This window comes from Lissotriton vulgaris, chromosome 3_1, assembly GCF_964263255.1.
Source record: "Lissotriton vulgaris chromosome 3_1, aLisVul1.2, whole genome shotgun sequence".
Lineage (NCBI taxonomy): Eukaryota > Metazoa > Chordata > Amphibia > Caudata > Salamandridae > Lissotriton > Lissotriton vulgaris.
In genome coordinates this window covers 248,990,842-249,014,876 of record NC_141689.1, presented here as the reverse complement: position 1 = coordinate 249,014,876, position 24,035 = coordinate 248,990,842, and the positions used below count along the sequence as shown (strand labels likewise).

Below are 24,035 nucleotides of genomic sequence, written 5' to 3'. Positions count from 1 at the left end.
CTACTTTTTTCTTATTTATTTAGCACTCTGAGAGTTCAAGTATACTTTTTACCCGTCAAATACTGGCACACATTTTGTTCCTTGCCCTTCAACTGCTCCTCACCCACTTCTCTGCTGCTCTTCTACCCCTTGCAGTCCTATAATAAATGTTTTTTTTTAATTACTGATCGAAGTGGTGCCTGGTATCCGAGATCGGTAAAAAGAAAAAGAAAATGACCCTGTCTTATTCCATAGGCACGTGAATAAATGCGTGGTAAGTCTGCTTTGTGATGGGCAGACGCCTGGTAGCCCATGGAGCTAGGTGTTACCCACAAGCCACTTAAGTTGGCAAGGAATCTGGTCATTATTTCGGATAAAGAGATTACTATGGCAATAAAAATGACCTCTGCCTCATCTTCTTACTTCGCCATGTTGAAAATGCTATGAAAGGTATTCACTTGGCTTCTCCTAAAGTCGCAGAAAACTGTAATTCTGTAATTCATCAAATTCCGACTAGACTATGGAAATACCTTGTATTGTGGCATTTCAACCTACCTAATCCATAGGGTCCAATTTGTGCAGATTTCCACAGCCTTCCTTATACTAAATCTACTTGCTCGCCCCTACATATCTTTCCATCTCAGAATGCTTTACTGTCTTCTCATGCGCCATATTCACACTGATGATCCGCCCGCCTCATTTAAATTCAGACAGACCTTAATTATTCCACGGAAAAAGTCCCGGTTCAGCTCTGTCAACAGAATGCTTCCTATGATGGCCCGACAGAACAGGGGCCTTTGGAGGAAGGATTTTACACACCCTATTTAGGTTAGATGGTGTAAACACTTTTTTCCCTGTGCGTCACAGCCAGGAAAACCTGGTGGGAAGGGTCAGGACAAAAGAATAATGACCCCCACGTCCTGTGAAAAAGCTCCCAAGGTGTTGGGCTCAATAGTTTTTTTTCTCAACAAAAAAAACCCCATTTGGGAGTTTGTTGTTGAAAAACAAAACACTTTTGAAAACTGACGGCTGGCCGTCATGTCTGACTTTACCATCCATCAAACTTTTCCTACTTTGGTAGGACCACAGTGACAGCAGGTCTTGCCTGTATGAAGAGATGTCCACACGGCCGGTTGATAGCTGCATATTTGGCAGGTGGAGGTCCCTCTGTATGGCCCACAAATTGCCCTCCTCATCCCGATGGAGCTGTGAACAAACATTGGCATGTTGGACCTCCGGGCTTCAAGCGGCCGTCTGAAGCCCAAAGCACTCTATTGTTTTCAATGGAGCTCCCAACATTCCAATGTTCTAATGTGGTACATACCACAACGCATATGATGGTATAAGGGCTTTCTGTTGAATTATTATTAGCATACTGTATGCCTTTATAGGTCTGTCTAAAAAGCGCAGTCTGTGCCAGATCACCTGTCATTGAAACATTGAAGGAGCTCTCAGAAACACATATGGAATTGAAGTTTCTTTTGCTTCTCATTGGTGGTTTGGGTGAAGAATGGAACTGTCATGGAGTTTACTATAGCACCATTAGTACGTAGTGTAGTGTTTCTTTAGCAGGTACGCTCAAGTATTTTAACAAGATAATGGAGATGATATAATCTGAAAAAGCACAAGCTGTTTTATGCATCACAAGCAACCACCGAATTTCTTGGCACATGTATAGTTTTGGTTGTAGTAGGATACGTGGTGCAGCTCTTTGTAAACTATAGTTACAGAGAACAACAGTGAGTCACACACACTTAAGTGACATCACATTAAGGTTTGTGGTGGATACACCTAGCAGTGTTCCGCGGGTGACCATGGTTTCATGGTTATTGTTGATGATCTGGAATATACCTTACTGTCTGTCCTAATAAAGGGAAAATACAAATAGTACGAACACTTTGCATATGATTATAAGGGACACTTTTTAGAACAGATTTTTTCCAAAGGAAATGTACTATTACCAACATCAAGGAAATATTTTCGTTGTTTAATGTATTTCCAAAAACCATTTAATAGACTATTGCATTTCTCAACATATGGCACATGCTTTACAACTGTTGTATATATTTGCTTTGCACTGTGTTTTCGGGTGACAGGGTACCTGGAAAGGGGTAGGCATCCCTGGTGCCGAGAGCAATGTGTAATGTAGAAATATGCTCTATTTTGTCTCTTTTAGTGGAGTAAAAGTGAACAGGATGACTTGGTTTATATAACGTGCTAAGGTATGCACACATTACAAACTTTGTCTGTAGGAGGTGAATGAGTGCGGACACATCAAGGACTCCCTATGTATTGTTATGTATGAATCTAATGTCTTCCCACTTGTTTCAGGGGGATCTGGCAGTCTCCATACACAGTGTGCTAATCCCTACATGACAGTTGATTGAAAATGTCCACACAATGAAAGATTGTTCTCTTCCCAGCCTGCGACAAAAGGGACTCGCCCGGGGCACTATAACGTCTCCTCTATTAACATAGAAATGATCTGGTGCCTTGGCATACTCAACCACATCCCCTTTGTCATTTTCCAAACCTGCGCCTGTGACACACGCCTTTGTATGCACTTGTCATCGGGTGCATGGCAGGAAATGGCTCAGATGTCACCATGTCTTAAGGCTATTCCCAGGATGAGATGTCGTTGAGTAGGACCAAAGCTTCATCACCTTGGGTGGAGAGAGGGTGCCAAGTATTCGGTTTGAAGACTTCTACAGGTCACAAGCCTGCTGGTTGCATCACTTCGAGACATGCCTGCCGGCGAGGTGCCACACACACAAAGCATTGATCATTGAAGGATAAGCCGGAGAGTGTATGGTTGTTTTGTGTAACTGAAGCTGTGGGTGCAGAGAGACAGAATTAGGCTTTAAAAGCTTTAAGCCAGCACAGAGCCCCTTTTTCTAGACAAGATAATTATCATAACGTTTGCTTGGAAATTGTTCTCCCTTCACATAACTTCTGGTCAAAACTTGTGCTAGGGCAATGTTTTCCTAAGCTTTGAGTAATACGGCATCAGTAATACCAAGCCACCTCAATGGCAGAGTACGCTCTCTAAAGGAAGTAACATACTGTAGCACTCTGGTTAGAATAATGCATATTGCCTCTGTCAATACTGCCTAGCAATGATAGCCTTTTGTTGGGTGGCACATTGCTGATTATATCTCCACAATACAACAGCTGAGCTTTTGATTGTCTGGTAGAACATAAGCCACAATTTTAGCCTTATTTTGTGAACATGTATTGCTTATAAAATGCCAGCTTACGCCTTTGTATGTGTACGGTTTACTCTTTCTTCGACTATTCATATGCACACATTGCCTACTGCTCTTGTGAAAAATATGTATGCCTTAAAGTGGATGCATATAGATACAATACTCTTGCACGTTGGCTATAATTTCCTTATTACTATTTGAAACTAATGTATAAATTATGCATATGTAAAGTTAGGAAATTGTGCAGTATTAATTTCCTGCACACAGATTTATTTTCCGACTTTCTAAAGTGTTTACGTTGTATTTTGTAATGGTTTTAAGTAACCACACAAATAAAGAATTAATTCATTCAATCATTAGAGATCAACCTGGGTGGAATTGCACCGGGATCAGGGGCAAATTCCAAATCATTTGCTTAGTGCGGCGGAGCTCTCTTTCAGAGCGAAAGCCACGCCCCTCCTTTTTTTAATACTTCGATTTTGTAAAAATGGGAAAATGTCTTACACATGTATCAATTTGATGGCATGACTGGGACACTACCCTACACTTCACTATTAAGCCAGCTTTTTTACGTTAAGTGCTGGGTGAAGAACGTCCGTAATTGAGAGGTACAGAAAGCCCAAAGTGTTACTATTGGGGGTGGAAAACAAATTTGCCTTATGGTTGCCTGGACAGTGGTGAGACTTCCAGACATGCCCATGGAGATGCCCACTGCTGCCAACCTTTAATGCCTTGCTTTTTCTCAAAAAGCATCATAACAATATATATGTGACATTCATAGAGAGGCTTTCAGTCAGCCCTTCTTATTTAATGGCCTGCTCAAGTGTCATTCCCATTTTACTTCTCCCCACTGCAGTACTGTATTGGGTCAGCCGGTTTATCCCCTGGTTATCTAGCAATGTTAATTGTGGCATTTTTTCCTGATCACATGTGCGCAACAGCCTGACAAAATAGTGCACTTCAGGACCTCGGCTGGTGTGCTTGGCCATTCATTTATTTTTGTGTTTTGCCTTTGTTTTATTTGTATTTTTTGCATAATGCATATGTATAATCAAAGAAAAAAATAAAATGCATAGAAAGATTGCCAAGGCCAGACTTATTGGCCGTGCTAGAACCTTTGCAAAATCTGCACTTTTTAAATTACATTAAGAACATGTATGCAATGTTTAGGAGTGTATGTTACATTTATATGAATTTAGCACAATGTACACTATGACTTTTTCAGGATGTAAGTTTGACTTATGGCTGAAAACAGTTTAGCAATACCTATGCAGACGCTGTGTTGGATATATAAACATCGGCTCAGGACCCAGCTGTGTGAGCAATAGAGAGTATATAAGCTGACAGGACATATCGTAAGCTACCTCTGATAGTAGTGAGCGAAAATAGGTGGGTTGAGCTGACTTTGTCTGCTCCGGGTTGAGGCAGAAAAGCCACAGCTACAGTTGACGGACACTTTCATGAAATTCACCCTTCTGTATTTTATTATACTTCGTTTTTTTCTTGAGCAGGGCCAGTGTTTGCAGAAGGGTAGAAAGGAATTGGGGTTTGGAAGCCGTGATGACCAGAGCTTAACTGCATGAGGAACGCATGACATCCCAGGGGCCACACAACACATGAGCACAGCATTGAACTTGCAATGTCGTGCTGCCAGAGCATGAAAGAAGTGCTACATTTTAGGGCTTGAAAGGGGCCAGCCTGGCTGATAGTAGCCACAAGGCTTCTTCCGCTGCTGAGGTACATATATTGTCCTAGAAACTACAAAATGAAACATTAAAGTAAAAGTTCTGAGAAGGAAAGAAGGGCTGAAAAATATTTTATTATCATATTTCTCTGAGCACAAAAGATTGTGCTTCAATGCCTCTAATGGGGTATGAGGCGCTGTCAGATCTTACAGCGCTGTATCATACAGTACAACGGTTCTTGATAATGAAAACGTGCGGCATCTGTGTAGTTCCAGAACTATGGCTTGTTGACATAAACTACCCGGATTGATCTTGGAAAATGTTCCTTGGCTGCACGTTTAATTTGCAAATATTGTATACACCATATTAAGAGTTAGCCTGCAGGCCGTGCAACTTGGTCTCTTTTCTGCATTGGCTTAATGCAGAATGAACGCATAACATTTCTAGACAGGTTGTTTCTACCAGTTTAAATATATGAAAAAGACGTGCCAACCTCTTAAGGGTCTCTCCGCAACTTCCTGGCAAGGGATGGTCTAAAGAAGTCTCTTGTTTGAGGCATTTGAGTGCTGTGAACATAGCTGGGCTTGTGAAGTGCTGCCCTGCAGAGTTCAGGGATGGCTGTAAGTGGAGTCTGGCAGCCCCAGTGTTTGCTTGGTGCTCTTTGGCTCGGCACTGATAAGCAGTAGACAGCCTGGCTCCTTCCAGTGGTCTCCCAGCAATGTCTGAGCTCTCGACTGTTCCCAAACCCTCTGGCTGACTTCCCTCTGTGGGCTGGACATTGATGCGGAAATTAGCTTGCTTACAGGTTTCCTCACATTGCCAAAGCACACTGAGGAAATCTGCGTGGGCTCTAGTCGTTTTAAAAGTAACAAAAAACACATACCAACTGTTTTATGATCTTTAGTGGCTAATACGTGTTCCTATTTTCCCCATAAACTGTGGGAAGGTGTTTGCCCTTATAGAAATCATTTTAAGCACTTTTAATACGCTTTTATGGATTGAGTGTGTGATAATGCCTGCTTTAGTTATTGTTAAATAGTTGATTTTTCACACCCAAATAGTTTAGAAATAATTTGAGTCCCTTCATAGAAATGTGTAGAGGGTTTCCATTCTGCTAAAGATCCTTGTAATGTGCTTTGTGAATGGACTGATGCGCCAAAAGATTGCCATTTTTCGTAGCGCTAGGTCGCCGGTTGTCCATTGATGGCTTATCCAGGTTGTGTTTTGTAGGCGTCATTCATAGCCAGGTAAATAGTTATGATCGATGTTGTGGGCATGATGATGAGATATGTGAATTCATCTGATTGTTTCAAAGATTTTTAGTGTTTGGTGTGGGCAAATGCTATTGTGCTTGGCAAACCTTTATATGTGTTTGGTGCAGTGTTGTACGCACAATAGTGCCAGTGGATCTGGCGAGTTCTGTTTAAGAATGGTGGCCTTGGAGTGTGATTGGAAAGGTGCTGTGTAGTGAGTGCTGACTATATGACATACCTGGCCCTTGCAGGAAGTATGCTTGGAGTTCTGTTTAGTTTGTCTATAGCATTTATGAGCACTGTGATAGTCAACAATGGCCCTTATTACTTTGTGTGTCAAGCTGTGTGCCCGGGGTATAACTATTAGTGGTCTGGTGTTTCTAGACTCAAAATTAGGGGGTTCGAAAATACTGGACCCGATTTGAATGGTTGCAACTTCGCACTCGTTAAAACCGCAGCTGGGGCTGCAGGGGCAGCCCAGCCCCCCTCCCTCCTGCCCCACAAAAGGAAGGACATTCTCCCAATCGCGAGGCCGCAGCCTTCCCTGGCCACTGCCTGCCCATCACCCCTTGCCCACAAATCCCCCCTTCCCGCTGCAATAATATTTACCACCTCCTTAACGAAAGAGGGAAATAGCAGAATGTTCCCCAGAATGGGGGAAAATACATAATTAAAATGTTATGGAAATGTATTGGGGTCAGGTTTCAATGGAAAAACTGTTGTTTTTCCCTTCAGATTTGTGACTTGGACAGACTAGCTAGATCTGCCACTGGAGCATGTTTTTATACAATCATCTTTCAGCGTAGACAGCATGTCCTCCAAAGTTCAGATAAAAAGCCACTAAAGACTTCTGTCTGGGTTAGTCTTGGAAGTTCCTTCTTTAATTTTCCCAGTCTCCGTTTTTTTCATCAGCATTTGCTTATTTACTACTACTTGCCCCTGTGACTTCTCGTTTTCAGATAGTTCTCCCCCATGATTGTGCTGTCTCAATCAAGGTCTTTAGAGAGCTTTAAAACACCCTGAGTGCTTTTATAGATGCCATATTTATTCATTCAGGTGATGATCATCCTTGGCCAAATGAATGGTAACTTTGATGTCTTATTATATTTGTTAAATCCTCCAGTACATTTCTCAGACATGCTGTTTCTGCCAGGGTATCTTGAGTTCCTGTGCAGAGCGGTCTTCACCTAGCAGGCGGTGCCGGCCAGCTCCCTTCTGCATAGGGTCAGGGCTAATTTTAGCATGGTTAGTGCCCTTCTCTGTTGGCACAGATTCACTGAACTGCAATGGAGTGCTCCAGATGGTTAAGAAGCATTAGCTAAAGCATTCTTCAGCATTTCTTTGAGCATTCCCTGGTTACCATGATGTATGTAATTGCTATAGTGAAGACCCATCTTTTAAACCTTTGCTAAAAAAAAATGTACCCAGGTTTCTTTTATTTTCAACAGGAAAAAGGCCTAAAACAACTGCTATTACTTCCTAATGAAAGAGGTTTTCTTCTTAATAATAATTTCTGGCTGATTTACAAATATTCCATATTGTAACTTATGTACCCCTAAAAAGTAGTCTGATCTTTTTCATTATTAGGTTATTGTTTTCTTCTTAATTTGGATATTATGAGCCAAATTACAGAGATTATTTGTGCATAAACTGACATACTTTACCGTTTGCATCACTTAATTTTCCAGAAGTGGTGTAAAAACCCTTGTATCCCCATGTCCCTCCACTCCATCAGATGAAAAGAATGCTGCACCTGCAAATGTAATTTATTTGTAAGAGAACCTTGGGTGCAGTCATCGAACAGGCACTCTATTGGACTGTTCCCATGAGGCACAGGGTCAGACTGATTTGCATATGGCCATGTCTGAACTGGGGTGGTGTGGAGTGCAAAGAAACGATAAATGTAGGCCCAGATCTGTGTACTGGGGTGAATGTATGACATTGTTCTGCATTCTGTCCATCAACTGTGGTTTTTGCATTTGTCACCCCGAGTGGGATGGGTATGCTCCGACGTGAGTCCCATGCTCTCCACACCACTGGATTCAAGCAAGCTGGGCTGAAGACTGCTGGAATGCCAGAAACCGGTCCTCTGAAGCTGGTTTCCGGTCCAGGGAAGGCATGGCTTGGCAGTTCGGGCTGGACTGTTCCCATGAGGCACAGGGTCAGACTGATTTGCATATGGCCATGTCTGAACTGGGGTGGTGTGGTGTGGAGTGCAAAAAAACGATGGATTTAGGCCCAGATCTCTGTACTGGGGTGAATGTATGACATTGTTCTGCATTCTGTCCATCAACTGTGGTTTTTTTCTCTATTGGCACCTGAACATCATTGTGAAGAGCCTATTTGGCTGTTGCTCACCACCAACCACAGATCTAAGTTTCATCCTATTAGTAACATTACGCTTTATTTAAAAAGGGCTTATGGAAGGATGTGTGTTATTCTGGGGTTGTTTTGTGAGCTTTCACTAAAATGTAGCACTGGGTTCTTTTTCCCCCATTATCCTTGGATGGTGTTTTTATTACCTGTGGTCTGAATGCTTTTACACTGCTCCCAAGGAGAGTGACGTGGGGATCCAGATTTTTCCCCAGTGCACCGCCCAGAAATGTATTCATTTTGTGAAGTTTTGTTGGTTGTGGAGAATCTTTACCCACCCACGCCTCAGTTCTACCTTAAGGGCAGTCCTAAATTTGAGTCAGTGGTTTCCGGTGCACGACAACTGCACTTATGGCAGTTTACCATAAGGAGGCGCTGTCTGTCAAATTTAGAGATACGCACAACAGTCAATTATTAATTCAACAGTCATTAAAAATTACAATTACCTGCTGCCAATGCCATTCTTATAGTGTTTGAGGCCTGGAGTAGTTGGTTAGTAGTTGTATTGTTCCTAGCAGTGGCAGGAGTAATATGTGGTGCAAGCTGTAGTGGTCTGACAAGAGCCCTGGCACTTATGTTTTTTTACAAACTAAGCACTGCTTAAGGGTTAGAGTGAGCTTTTCAAGTGGTTGAACCAAGACGTGAGTGACTCCTTCAAAAGATTTTTCCTGCTTGAGCTTGTGTAGTCCAAAAAGTAGAACCCAACGACTGAGACTATTTCTGAACGTTTTCACAATTGGTCGGCAACGTGTCAATCGAATTTTATTTCCTTACCCTCACTTGTAGTAAATATTTTTGTATTTTATAATGTATCTACTTATTTTCCTGCATTTGTTTTATTTTTACCTTATTATTTTATTCTTCCATAGAAGTCTTGTCATTGGCAGGCCATGCCTAATTCAGCATCTAGCAGCCTTTTAGAGTCATCTGCTCTGCCGCTGTGGGATGTGCTGGAATCTGACTGGGAGCAGAGTTCTAGCTTGAAGAGTTCTTGAGTCCCTCTAAATCCCCTAGTCATTAATAGAGGACGAATGTTCATACCATGGAGTCATTGGTCCTTTCCTGAAGTTGCCTGTGCCCGAGGTTAACTTGAATGCATAAGCTAACGTTATTTAGCGCATAGATGTGAGGCCTCTATCATAAATAATGTGAGTACTCTAGAAGTGGCACAGTAATGACATTTTGGCCGAACTGGTCATTTTTTGCAGCATCTGGGCAATTCTGCAATAATAAAACAAACTTGGAGACTCGTCGTCCATAATGCCAGATTCGCCGGTCAGATGCGCGGCTCCTGCTTTGAAAAAGGGGAATTTCTGCATTAACTTGAGAGCATTCCGTGTGCAAGTGAGAATAAAGGGCTGCTGGTCACATTAAGCCGATCCCACAAACCCTAAGCCATCCCCTCCTTTATGCGGGTGCTGTTGTAGAATAAACCATCCTGGGACTCTCTGGCCCAATTTCCAAGGCCTGACCCAGCAATCTTGAGTTGCATCTTCCCTTCACCCCTTCTTCATTTCATGGGGCTGTGGGCCCGTGCAGCGTGGGTGTTCAGCTCACTGAGGGGCACTGTGCTTTCCGAGCAGGGCAGATGCTCACTGAAGTAGTGTACCCTTGAGGTCTGTTTTTACTGATGCTCACGCCTGGCAGAGGGACATACCCCCACCAATTGGGGCATAATCGTGTGACATACATGTACCGTGGTGAGATTCTGGCAGCGTGTGTGGTGTTCAGTTTGTTCACCTTGATATCTGAATATTGGACAGGACTGGTCTCTAGGTGACTGACAGGGGCACCAGTGGCCACACGAGGAATGTATGGGATCCTGAGTTATTTGCTCCAGGCGACCGATTGCCTACCGAGATGGGAGCAGTATTCTATTTCTATTTCTGCATACTTCATCCTAAAGGGAATGTGGTGCCATCATTTGTATCTGAGCAAAAAGATAGAAGAACATAAGTGCATGGTGGTATTATGAGCATAAGGTGACAGGCAGCATTTTCTTGGTAGTTCATTGAACTAGAAATTACATTTGTATATTTCCGAGTGGTGGGGCGGGTGAGAAGAGAACCCTGGCATTTGCACAACAAACTACAGGATGACGCCGCCGCAGCTCAGAAGACAGAGTGTCTGCCGTGAACAAACAGCCGGCCGCCGTAGCCTCTGGGCGCTCCCAGACAAAAACAACTTGTTGTCTCCGTCCAGGGTGAGGCCATGTTCTCTCTGCACATGAAGCCGGTGTGGAAAGAGCTATCGCTGTGCTCCCAGCTGGATATTGCAAAATTGCACTTTCCCTCTCCTGACTCCTTTATTCTTCCGCGCGGAGGTACAGCACACTGTGAAAATATGTCTGTGCCGTGGAGCACTTTCATCACTGCAACACATGCTGTTGCTGTGCTCGCCTCTGTTTGTTTGATGTGCTGTGGGACCTCTGTAGGCGGGCTAGTGTGGACATTATAGGTGCAGTTAGTTCAGATAACAACTCGCACGTATGAGGTGGGCAGACAGATCTGGCGGTTTACTTAGTGGCACTTTGCAAACGGTACTTTTTTTTATTTTGCAGTTTTAAATTGCACGACCTCGACCCGAACTTTACATGAGCACTAGTTAGTTATATTACCAAAGGGCATATTATTTTTCTTTCTTCAAATGTTTTGTTTTTGTAAGAACGGGGAGATTAAGTGATTTGGCCAGAATCACAGGATTTTGAGCCAACGCCGAGACTCGAGCCTGGTTTCCCAGTTCCAAAGTGGGCAGCCCTGGCCGTTTCGCACACAGTTTTATTTATCGTATTCGCCACTCATGTATAACATGCCTCTAAATGCCAAGATCTTGCTTACGTCGCGCACATCAAATTAAAGTTGTCTCCTGACATGATTCAAACTAAGAGAGAAAGACAGAGAAAGAGGGAAGGGTAGGAAGACAAATGTGGTGTAAAGAGAAAGGAAGAAGTCCAGAGGCATATGTGAGCTAGAGAAAGAGGTGTGAGATCTATACAGAGGGCGAGAGGTGAGAGATGGAAAAAGAGGAAGAGAAGGTGAGGTAAAGAGATCAATAAATCTGTTCACTTTGTTAGAGCATTATGGTGCCTTTACTAACTTGGTTCTTTTTCCCGTGAACACGATTTGACAGTGCACTCATTGATTGAGCACAACCCAAGTCATTAATTATGGTGCATGTGAGAGACTGAATTTACCAAAAGTATTCCTCGAGTCTGCTATCACTGTAGTAAAGGAGTGATAGGAACTACCGTGAACTCCTTACTCATAAGCTAACTTTACCTCGAACTATCAGGAAGGACATCAACATCAGGCCTGACCGTCTTAGAATTTGTTCCTCCATGTGATCAGTTAGGGAGGAGGGGGCAGGGTCTGGCCTTTGGATCTGCTCCACTGCCCATTGAGGCACTTCTACCCTCCCCCACAGCAAGAGCAGAATCATCCAGAGGCACCTCCTAGGCCCTGGGTCCGCGCACCCCGCGATTTAAAAAAATAAATAAATTGGGGGGGTCTTTGTGGGACCCCATGAGCAGGCCTAGGGGGTCAGGGTGCTTCTACCCTGCCCCCTTTGCGTGTTTTGCACCTTTGTTTCACTGCTTTCTTGTGCCTTGGTTCTACCGAGTCACAAGATGGCTGCCAACACTTCCTGGTTTGGAGTGTTGAGACAGTGGCAGCCAATCAGCATGCCTTTCACAGGAAAGCAGCATGCTCATTGGCTGTCAACACTTCTAACCAGGAAGTGTTGGCATTCATCTTGTGCTAGGTAGACCGAGGCACAAAAGAAGCAGAAAAACAAACCTGTAGAACGCAAAAAGGGGGCAGGGTATAAACACCCTGTGACCCCCTAGGGCTGCTCAGGTGGTCCCAGAAGGATATTTACATATTTAAACGTTATCCGCTAATAGAATTAGCATTTAGAAAACCTTTGAAATTTATTGAAAAAAACTATAGGTTTCACGCCTGACATAGTTAGGAATTAGCATTTAAAAAGTGGTCCCAGAAGGATATTAACATATTTAAACGTTATCCACTAATAGAATTAGCATTTAAAAAAACCTTTCAAATTCACTTAAAAAACATAGGTTTCAGGTCATATATAGTTAGGGATTAGCATTTAAAAACCTTGCAAATTCACTTAAAAAACCATAGGTTTCAGGTCATATATAGTTAGGAATTAGCATTTAAAAAACCTATGAAATTCACTGAAAAAACCATAGGTTTCAGGCCTTATATAGTTAGGAATTAGCATTTAAAAAACCTTTGAAATTGCTCCTATATAGTTTGTTGTACTAACTATATTTCGCGCACCCGCAATCCACTGCTGACTGCTGATGATGTCACATATTACATCATTCATGACATGGTCAGTGACATCACTGATGACATCTCAAATGACATCAATGATGATATATATATATATATATATATATATATATATATATATATATATATATATTAGATAGATAGATAGATAGATATATTATAGATAGATGGATAGATATCTACCTGGGCCCCCTGTCCACTCACCAGAAGTAGAAAAAGATGCCTTCTACCGTTGTCAGAAACAATTTTTTTTAGAACCATCATGTTAAAGCAGGGCAGTTGGGCGATCTCAGTAAATGCTTTACTTCCCCACATGAAAATACACGACCTTCATTCCTAAAATATGTGGAGTGCTCTACTGTTCCCCATACTTTGCCCCGTCTCAACATGGAGGAGATATAAATATATATTTTTTACATTGTGTGTCTGTGAACCTAAGAGATTACACAATAAGTTCGAACTCAACAAGATATGTACTTGTAGGAGAAAGTTGTCAAACGGAACACTTTAAAGGGTCTGGGTAACACGCATCTGTGCTTGGAGTGCTGCTTACCTCTAGGTGACCCCGAACACTGACAGTGCAACTCCGAACTCTGGCACACCAAACCCAACTATTGACTCAAGAATGCAGATAAGTGGAGGCATCCTTTCCCGCTCTCCTCCCTCAAAGAAACGCCCTGTAACCCTCCCAGACAAGTTGAAGTAACAATTGACAGCGCTGCACCCACAGATGCTCCCACTGTTCTGGAAACGCCTTGTGTTGCTCATTCATTAATGCATCTTCCTGGAAAAAACAGAAAAAGCGCAGCTCCCTTCTCTAATCGCAAGGGGGCATGCTTGTTCATTAATGTTACAAAAGATAGGTTCACAGTGATTAAAAGGGTTGAGGTGTCAGCATCCTCAATGTACATGGGCGTACTTATCATGGAGGGGTTTTCAAGGACACAGGGGGCGGTGCGAGTACTGACAGGTTATTTTATCTAAAATTGTGCTTCCATTCTCAAAACAAGCATTGGCAAAGCCAGTAGGTCTCGCCTGTGCATGAGCTATTGGCTTTGCCAATATGTTTTAGCTATTTTACACACCAGCGTGGCTGCTGTTCATAATGGTTAGAAGTTAGTAGGGTAAAGGGAAGTGGCGTAGAGTGTTGTAAAATGAAGTGGAGTGGCGTGTAGTGGTGTTGAGTTGCGTGGAGTTAAGTGGAGTATTATGGAGTGACGTGGAGTGTCATGGAGGGAGTAGATTGTCGTCAAGTGGAAGGAAGTATAATGGAGTGGAGTTGAGTGACTTAGTGTCAGAGTGGAGTAAAGTGTTGTTGAGTGGCATAGAGTATCGCCGAGTGGTGCAGAGAAGAGTGGAGTGGTGTAGAGGATGTTCCGAAGAGTGGAGTAGAGTGGCGTGGAGCAGAGTAGATTGTCATAGATTGGAGTAGTGTAGGAGAGTGGAATGGCATAGAGTTGAGTAGAGTGTTGTTGAGTGGAGTGGAGTAGTGTGTCTTAGAATAGAGTGAAGTAATGTGCCATGGAGTGGAATAGAGGTAGTTGCATAGAACGTCGTAGAGCGGAGTAGCGTTCTAGAATGGCATAGAGTGGAGTGTTGCAAGTTAAATGGAGTAGAGTACAAAGAGTGGAGTGTCATAGAGTGGATTGGAGTGTCGTGGAGTGTCATAGAGTGGCCCAAAGTGATGTGGCGTAAAGTACAGTGGCGTAGAGTGCATTGGTTTTGAGCAAAGCGGCATAGAGTGTATTGACCGGAGTAGAGTGGCTTAGAGTAAACAGCTGTTGCTTAGAGTCCACTGGCATAGAATGTAGTGGCATAGAGTAGATTGTTTCAGAGTAGAGTGAAGTGGTGTGTAGTGGTGCAGGGTAGAGTGCAGAGGTTTAGAGTAGAGTGGCTTTCAGTGCTAGGGTGCAGAATACAGTGGCATGGAGGAGAGTGGTGCAAAGTAGAGTGGCACAGAGTAGAGCAGCTCAGAGTACAGTGTTGCAGAGTAGAATAGAGTGGCGTAGTGGGCAGTGATGTAGAGTGTTGCAGAGTACAGTATAGTGGCATAGAGTGCAGTGATTTAGAGTAGTGGCATAGAGGGCAGTGGTGTAGTGTGGTGCGGAGTAGAGAGGTGCAGCATAGAGTGCATAGGCGCAGACTGCAGTATTGGCTTAGAGTGCAGTGAAACAGAGTATATTGTTTCAGAGTAGTAATGTGGCGTAAAGAAGAGAGGTGCAGGGCAGAGTGAAGTGGTGCAGGGTAAAGTGCGGTAGCATAGAGTGGTGGGGTAAAGCGCAGTGGCGTAGAGTGGTGCAAAGTAGAGTAGATTGGTGTAAAATAGAGTGAGAAGGGGCGTAGAGTAGTGGCATGGAGTGCATTGATGTAGAGTGCAGGGTGGCAAACTAGAGTGGCACAGAGTGGAGTGGAATTGTGCAGAGTAGAGTGGAGAGGCCTAGACCGGGCTGTGTATAATGCAGTGACGAGGAGTGCAGTGATGCATAGTAGAAAGGGGTAAAGTGCACTGGCATAGAGTACAGTGGTGAAGAGTAGAGTAGAGAGGCCTAGTGTGAAGTGACGTAAAGTGTTGCACCAGACACCTGCATTGCTAAAGCCGGCCCTAATGTTGGGACATTGTTATTTTAGTGGAACATATTCACCTATTTCATTGTTGACTACACACACATCCACCAAATTGTATAAAAATGATGTTTTGACATAGGCAGGATGTTAAAGGCTGTAGATCAAATAATGTAGTTAGTTCCGGGCTCTTGTTCGTAGTTTACTGGAAAGCAATAATTTGTGTTGTCTAGGTTTTTATGGAACAGTGCTACTGCATGTGTTGCACATACTAAGGCTATTGCTCATTAAGTGTAGTTGTGTCAGCTACAACTTTTGGCTTGCCAATGCGTGTCATTATTAAAAGGGTTTGGTACTCTGACTCGCTGACTGTAAACAAAGATGGTTAGATATTCACTAGAGGTTCTCATTAAGCAAAAGCCAACAGTGCTTTGATAGAAGAACCTCTACATGAATATTTGTTGCCACAGAATGTGCCTGCACCTACTCCTTGCAGGCCTGTTTTAAGGTTTATTTGACAGCCACGTAAACTGGAGCATAGGAGGGGCAGAAGTGGGCTCCCTGGTTAGAGTAGGCTGAATTCCTCTTGCTTTCCTATAAACACTCTCACTTTGAAATTACAGGGAAAAAAAGAAAACACCAAGCTCCTTCAGAAGATGGAGCCTGACATTTGACATTTGTGTTTAAAGGCACAGCAAATGTGACAAAATAAGAACAAGATTTAAAGGCCTGTTTACAGAAAGGGAAATCTCGGAAGGATACAGTAAACAAGGTTTGGGCATGGCATAGGACAAACTCAAGCTGGACAGCCTAAAACAAATAGAGCATGCAAATAGAACGCAAGGAAATGTGAGTTACAAGCCACAAAGCCAATGGTAAGCAATGGTCAGAATGCATTCTCAGGGAAGCTTTCTGAATGTCCACAAGATGTCGTCCGCAAACCAGATCTGCGCTGTCTGGTAGGCTTCGAACTAAAAACACTGAGTCTAATGGCAGAAATTCAACGACCTAAAACACAGAGACTAATGGCGAAATTCAAAGAAGACTACTCCGGTTTTATCTAATTTTAATATCAATGTTTGAGCAACTTGGCTTCTGAGCAAGTGCATGTATGTAATAAGGAAGAGAGGGCGCCTTGTTTGGAAGAGGTGGATGCAGTATTGTGTGTCACACTGATATGTGTGCGAGAGACGCGTTTACTAGAATAGGCTCGAAGTCTGGTACCTGTCCAGGCTTACCTCGGACACTCTCTTCTTCTGTGTACTGCACTTTTCCTACTTCCAGAACTGAGGCATCTGTAGCCTGGCCGTGTCTTCAAACTGAGTGTTTGTGTGAACAGCTAGGAGCACTAAAGCGTAAATTCAATCAACATGGCTTAACATTTATGCATCTCAAGCCAGAATCTACAGCTCATTTGTTCTTTATAGGTATGAATTCTTTCCATTTATGTTAGTCGTTTATTTGTGGGGCAAAGTTCGGTTAAAAGCAGTCTGTGGTTGTTATTTGGAGTTGGTTTTAGTCCACAACTTTGTGACCATCTTGTGATTGAAGCAGGCTGATTTTCTTTCTTCTGTAGATGCTGGGATGCATTGTTTTCAAGTGATTTAAGCCTGTTGCTTTGCTTTCACCAGTAGGTGATGAGATGCATACTTTTCTGGTGATTTGAGCCAGTTGTTTGCTTCCTCTAGTAGAGTTGGAGATGCATTGTTTTCTGGCGATTCAAGCATGTTGCATCTGATAGAGATATCTAGCCACAGATTCCTTACTTTTTAATTTCGCCAGGCGACAAACTGGATCCGAAAGATTTTTCATGAGCAGCACCTCTGCATGCCAGTAGGTTGTGTCAGTTGGCTCCGCGTGGTGTTGTCCATGCCGTCACCAATATATTTATTTATTTATTAAAAGCATTTATAGAGCGCGAACGAAGGCCCGTGGGCATCTCGGCGCTAAGAGAATATCTGCAGTGTTTAACCATCAAAGGGGAGCTAGAGTTTACAGATTAAAAAGCCAGGTCTTGAGTTGCTTTCGAAAAGACCAAAGTGAGGGGCTTGTTTTAATCGAGTGCGGCAAGGTGTTCCATAGTTTGGGTGCTGCTACAAGAAATCTTCTGTATCCCCATAAGACAGATTTGGTACGGGGTACCACCAGTTCGTGTGAACTGGAGGAGAGTAGTGTTCTAGAGGGACTGTAGGGAATAAGATTTTGAGTAAAAAAGGCTGGTCCCACGTTGCGTAGAGCCTTATACACTATGCAGAGGGCCTTAAATTTGATTCTGTTTCTAACAGGAAGCCAGTGTAACTTTCTAATAGTTTCTGACGCAGATTGATGTTTAGGGATTCTTCCAAGGAGCTTGGCGGCTGCGTTTTGGATAATTTGCATTTTGTATAGCACTCTTTCTTGGGCACTTAGAAACAGTGCATTACAATAATCTAATGTAGACAATACCAAGGAGCTCACCAAGGTTTTTCCAGCTGTCTCAGGAAGAAATGGCAAGATTTTTTTGATCAGCCGTAGTTTGTGAAAGGCCGAAGAGGAGATCTGATTTGCGTGAGGAAGGAAAGTAAGACGGTTGTCGAACATGACTCCCAGATTCCTCACCTTACTGACCGGAGCCGGTGGATGGCCCAATGATAGCGGCCACCAAAGGGAGGACCATTCCGGGGTCAAATTTCCGAAAATGATCACTTCGGACTTGTCGGAATTTAATTTCAGACAGTTGGAGGCCATCCAATTCCCTATTGCCAGCATACCCAGATTAAAGTTATTAGCTATTTTATGCCCATCATTCTTGACGGCGAGGACCAGCTGGGTGTCATCTGCGTAGGATGTAAGGCTCATCCCATGTGCCCGAATGACATTGGCAAGGTCCGACACATAGATGTTAAATAGTGTTGGACTAAGGGATGAGCCTTGAGGGACTCCACATGGCAGTGACAAGGAGGGTGAGTGAAAAGATCCAATAGTAACCACCTGGGACCTGTCCGCCAGAAAGGATGCAAGAAGTTTCTTGGCTTTATGTTGGATACCCATGCTTTCGACACGGTCGACCAAGGTGGTATGGTCGACCGTGTCGAAGGCCGCCGATAGGTCAAGCAGTATCAGGACTGCTGTTCCTCCAACATCACGGATAGATCTTATATCGTCCGCCGCTTTAACCAAGGCCGTCTCCGTTCCGTGGTATTGGCGAAAGCCAAACTGAGATTCATCCAGTAGATTATGTTCCTCGATGAAGGCTGATAGTTGAAGATTCATAGCTTTTTCGACAAGACTGGGAGACTAGCGATAGGACGATAACTTTTTAGTTCTTCCATGTCGAGGTTTGGTTTTTTGAGCAATGGTTTAATAAGGGTCTTTTTTAGGACATCTGGATATATGCCTGTACTAAACATAGAATTACAGATTGCAGTCATAGCTGGGAGAACCACTTCAATGACCGGCAGCAAGACTTTCAGGGGGCATGGGTCTAGTGCAGAGCCCGATTTAACAGATGATATGATGTTCCGGATCTGGGAGCTGGAGACATCTGCAAACTGCGAGAAAATGGGACCAGTGTAGGAAGCGGGTGGTTTAGTGGAGGTATTGGTGTTATTCGCGAAGACCCGATAAATGTCTTCAACTTTACTAAAAAAGAAATTGGATAGATCGCCGCAGAGTGATTGGGAGGGGGGAGGTGTCAGGTTGGGGGAATATCCAGCTAGCTGCTTGGTGGTTTCATATAGTGCTTTATTAGAGTTTTTTACTGATTCAATTCTCTCACACTAGTACTTTTTCTTCGCCTCACTAATTAAGATTTTATATTTAGCCACTGATTCTTTGTACTTGATTTTAGCTTCTTCTGAATAATCTTTCCGCCAATGCCTCTCTTTGTTCCTACACTGTTGTTTGTGGATACGTAACACCTCTGAATACCAGGGGGCCGATGGGACAGATCTATTACGAGATCGTTGTTTGACCTGGACCAATTCGGTGGTCACAGAGCCCACCCACTCATAAAATTGAGTAGTAGCGGTGTTAGGATCAGCTGATAGAAGGGGGGAGGATTCTGTCAGAAGAGTTTCCAAACTGGAACTATCGATATCACCCCACGACAAATACGGTTGGCGAGGATTGGGGCGTGAATTAGAGGCGGCAGAGTCATGAATAGACAGTGATGCCAGGATGACATGATGATCTGACCAGATAAGGGGAAGGATTTGGGTGACTTGTAAGCCCTCCAAATTAGTAAAGATGCCATCCAATATGTGGCCCCCTTCATGCGTAGGTGACTTTACCAGAAGTTGGAGACCGAAGGTAGACATATCCGCTAGGAAAGTGGCGGTGTCTGAGTTTTCGGGTTTATCGAAATGAAAGTTGAAATCACCTAGTACAGTGAGGGAGCTGTCAAGGGCAGACACTTCAAGAGTGGACCTAAGGTCAGAAATAAATTCAGTCCTGGACCCCGGTGGACGATAAAGGAGAATGCCTTTAAAGGTATAAGATGGGGTCAACTTGATAGAAAATTGAAGGGCTTCACAGGAGGATAGTGTAATCATGTTAGTCCTTACCGAGAATACATTGCGTGCGATGATGGCAATTCCACCACCTTTTTTACGTTGTCTATCCAATCTATGTGTGGAAAACCCTTTAGGAACAGCAATCGCTAAATCAGGATCGGACGCGTTGTCCATCCAGGTTTCTGTCATAAAGAGTAAGTCCAAGTTTTTATCCTCTATCAGATCGAATATGTCCTGTCGGTGTTTACCAAGCGAGCAGACATTGGTGAGGGCAAGTGAGTAGGATTTCAAGGATTTATCCTTGTTACAGGGGGGCAGTTTCAAAACGAGGGGTATGGAAGTTTTGCAGCCTGGACATAGTGAAACCGGGCTTCCGACAAGGGAATGTGGAGCAAGTGTAAGGCAGGAGTGAAGGACAGGGGGACGCAGCTGAAGGAGCTGGGTTTCTGAGTAGAAGCGTCGTAGGGGCAGAGGGTAACGACTAGGGGGGGTGGCCCTCGGCCCGGGCCAGGCGCGGACGGGCGCAGACGGGCTTGCCTTTGGCGCGCCGCCGGCACGCCTGCTCCTCCCCGCCCGCTGCGCGGTCGGGCGGGTCTGTTGTTTATATTCATGGTTGGGTGGGTGGGAGGAGGGTGGGAGGGGCGATGAACTATACCGCCAGCCTTGCCTGCCCAAGATGGCGCCTAAAGTTGCAGAATGAAGTAACCAGCGCCTGGTAACGGCGGCGCTGTGAAATGCCGTACAAATTGGCCTCAGGCGAAGTAATCTCGCACCAAGGTGGGGGCAGGAATTTAAAAGCACACCGTTTAAAATATAATACAGATTTTAAAAATGATCATTATTATTAAAGTCAATAACAACCTCGAGTCAGCAATTAAACAGGGCACAAGAGAGCACAAGATTCCTCCGGCTTCCGCCTCAGAGGAGAAAACAAACAGATACCTCGGGGGTAGACGCCTCGCCCTTAAGTATCCTGGGAGGGCGGGAGGGTCAATGAACTATACCGCCAGCCTTCCCTGCCCAAGATGGCGCCTAAAGTTGCAGAATGAAGTAACCAGCGCCTGGTAACGGCGGCGCTGTGAAATGCCGTACAAATTGGCCCCAGGCGAAGTAATCTCGCACCAAGGTGGGGGCAGGAATTTAAAAGCACACCGTTTAAAATATAATACAGATTTTAAAAATTATTGTTATTATTAAAGTCAATAACAACCTCGAGTCAGCAATTAAACAGGGCACAAGAGAGCACAAGATTCCTCCGGCTTCCGCCTCAGAGGAGAAAACAAACAGATACCTAGGGAGGTAGACGCCTCACCCTTAAGTATCCTGGGAGGGCGGGAGGGGCGATGAACTATACCGCCAGCCTTCCCTGCCCAAGATGGCGCCTAAAGTTGCAGAATGAAGTAACCAGCGCCTGGTAACGGCGGCGCTGTGAAATGCCGTACAAATTGGCCTCAGGCTAAGTAATCTCGCACCAAGGTGGGGGCAGGAATTTAAAAGCACACCGTTTAAAATATAATACAGATTTAAAAAAATTATCGTTATTATTAAAGTCAATAACAACCACGAGTCAGCAATTAAACAGGGCCCAAGAGAGCACAAGATTCCTCCGGCTTCCGCCTCAGGGGAGAAAACAAACAGATACATCGGGGGGTAGACGCCTCGCCCTTAAGTATCCTGGGAGGGCGGGACGGGCGAGGAACTATACCGCCAGCCTTCCCTGCCCAAGATGGCGCCTAAAGTTGCAGAATGAAGTAACCAGCGCCTGGTAACGGCGGCGCTGTGAAATGCCGTACAAATTGGCCTCAGGCGAAGTAATCTCGCACCAAGGTGGGGGCAGGAATTTAAAAGCACACCGTTTAAAATATAATACAGATTTTAAAAATGATCGTTATTATTAAAGTCAATAACAACCTCGAGTCAGCAATTAAACAGGGCACAAGAGAGCACAAGATTCCTCTGGCTTCCGCCTCAGAGGAGAAAACAAACAGATACATCGGGGGGTAGACGCCTCGCCCTTAAGTATCCTGGGAGGGCGGGACGGGCGAGGAACTATACCGCCAGCCTTCCCTGCCCAAGATGGCGCCTAGAGTTGCAGAATGAAGTAACCAGCGCCTGGTAACGGCGGCGCTGTGAAATGCCGTACAAATTGGCCTCAGGCGAAGTAATCTCTCACCAAGGTGGGGGCAGGAATTTAAAAGCACACCGTTTAAAATATAATACAGATTTTAAAAATGATCGTTATTATTAAAGTCAATAACAACCTCGAGTCAGCAATTAAACAGGGCACAAGAGAGCACAAGATTCCTCCGGCTTCCGCCTCAGAGGAGAAAACAAACAGATGCTTGGCACTTGAGCTATCTATCTGTCTGTTTTTGACAGGATTTTTGCGACATTTTGTAATTATTTATTTGATGTTTTCTCCTGGTGTTTTGATGATGTCATTGAGGAAAAAAGGTTTTAAACCGTGTGGCGCCAGTCACCGTGCCATTTTTGGGGCTGACCTGCAACTTGTGTGTTTGTAGCGCAACCACAACTTCACGTCGTGCAATGACTGCCAGGCCTTGGCGCTGAAGGCTTTGAGGGAGCAGTCCCTAAAGCTGCTATCAGCCCGTCAGGCGACTCCACAGAAGTCATGGTCTCGCTCCAGAGGAAGGTCTCGGGACTATTCTAGGAGTCTAAAATCCTCTTTGTCCCACTCCAAATCGTCAGGGTCCCTCAGATACAAGGCACAAAAAGCATAAGAAGTCAAAATACACTGCGCCTTCTCCTCGTCCGTCGGCCGACATGTCAATAGAACATTGACGTTTAAGGCCTGCCTCCTCGGAGCCAGGCCCACTCTGCACTGCCCCAATTTTCCAGGAGCTTGGACAACCCATGCTCAAATCAGAGTTGTGTGAGGCCATGCGCCTCATTTTTGAGAGGCCTGACCTCTGCGGTGCACTTTTGGGGACCGAGGGGGCCCAATCTGTTTCTGCGCTGGCGGCTCCGGCTCCAGTTTCAATGGGCTCCATTGGATCCTGTTATGGGTCCGGACCGGTCGTACCATGGCAACCTTCCCCGGCCCTCACACCATTGCTCATTGGCAGCCCCAGCCTATTATTATACCCAACGACATGGAGCTGGAGCCACAGCAACCAATTCCGGTGCCGACAGGACCCCACGTCCTAAGTCGGAACCTGAGCCCTATTCTGAAGGGCCAGGCCTCAGATAGGAATTGGAGGGGTCATACCAGTATGAACAGGATATGGACTGGTGTAAGGAACTGGGTGATGCCAACTGACTGGACACGTCTCCAGATACAGGCATGCTTTCTCTCCCTACCATGGCTACAATGGAGGGAGCTACATATGCCAAGGTGTTGTGGAGGGCAGGTGAGGTCCTTGACCTTCAGTTGCCCTAAGTGGCAGCCTAGGCGGCAGTCAAGACGAACATTTCGACTGAGGTGCTGCAACCAAGAGTCTCCTCCTCTAAACCCCTACTCCTGTTTAACGAAGCCCTCACTGATGCCCTTGTGGGGACCTGGTCGAAACCCAGCTCAGTGAATAGGACAATTGCCCGCTGCTACGCCTCGTTCGAGGGGGACCCAAGTCTCCTCACCCAACTCCCTACACTGGAGAACCTGGTGTAACAAACCTCAGCTTCCCATGGTGCGTTCCTTGCCGCTACCCCAACAGGGAGTCCAAGAGGCTGGATAACTTAGGAAAGAAAATGTTTTCTTCTGCCAGCCTTGCATTATAATCCGTGAACACCTCATGCTTATTGGGTTGCTATTCCCGCTTCCTGTGGGAAACGATTGCGCAAATGCTGCCACAGGTCTCAAAGGAGGCCCTGGCTATTCTGTCTCTCACGCAGTTACAGGTGGGAGAGAGGTAGCAATGTTTATTATACACTATGGCTTGGACACAACGTACTTGCTGGAAAGAGCGGTTTCATCGACGGTGGCCCTCAACGCCATGACTGGCTGAGAACATCTGGCTTTTTGGGGGATGTCCAGGCTTTCCTCATGGACATGCCCTTCGATGGCACCCATCTCTTCGGAGCGAAGGCCGACTCGGTGCTGGAGCGCTTTAAGGACTCACGGGCTAATGTTGCCCACGTTATCCCCAGCCTGCCTTTCCCCAACCATGGATGGGGCTTTCAACTGCATCAACCTTATCCTAACCAC

At 44.8% G+C, this 24,035-nt stretch overlaps 1 protein-coding gene across 2 annotated transcripts in view; it reads left to right on the top strand.

Annotated features, from left to right (window-relative positions):
- DYM (dymeclin) overlaps nucleotides 1-24,035 on the top strand; it is a 1,096,728-nt gene that overhangs the window by 971,724 nt on the left and 100,969 nt on the right. The window lies entirely within an intron of this gene.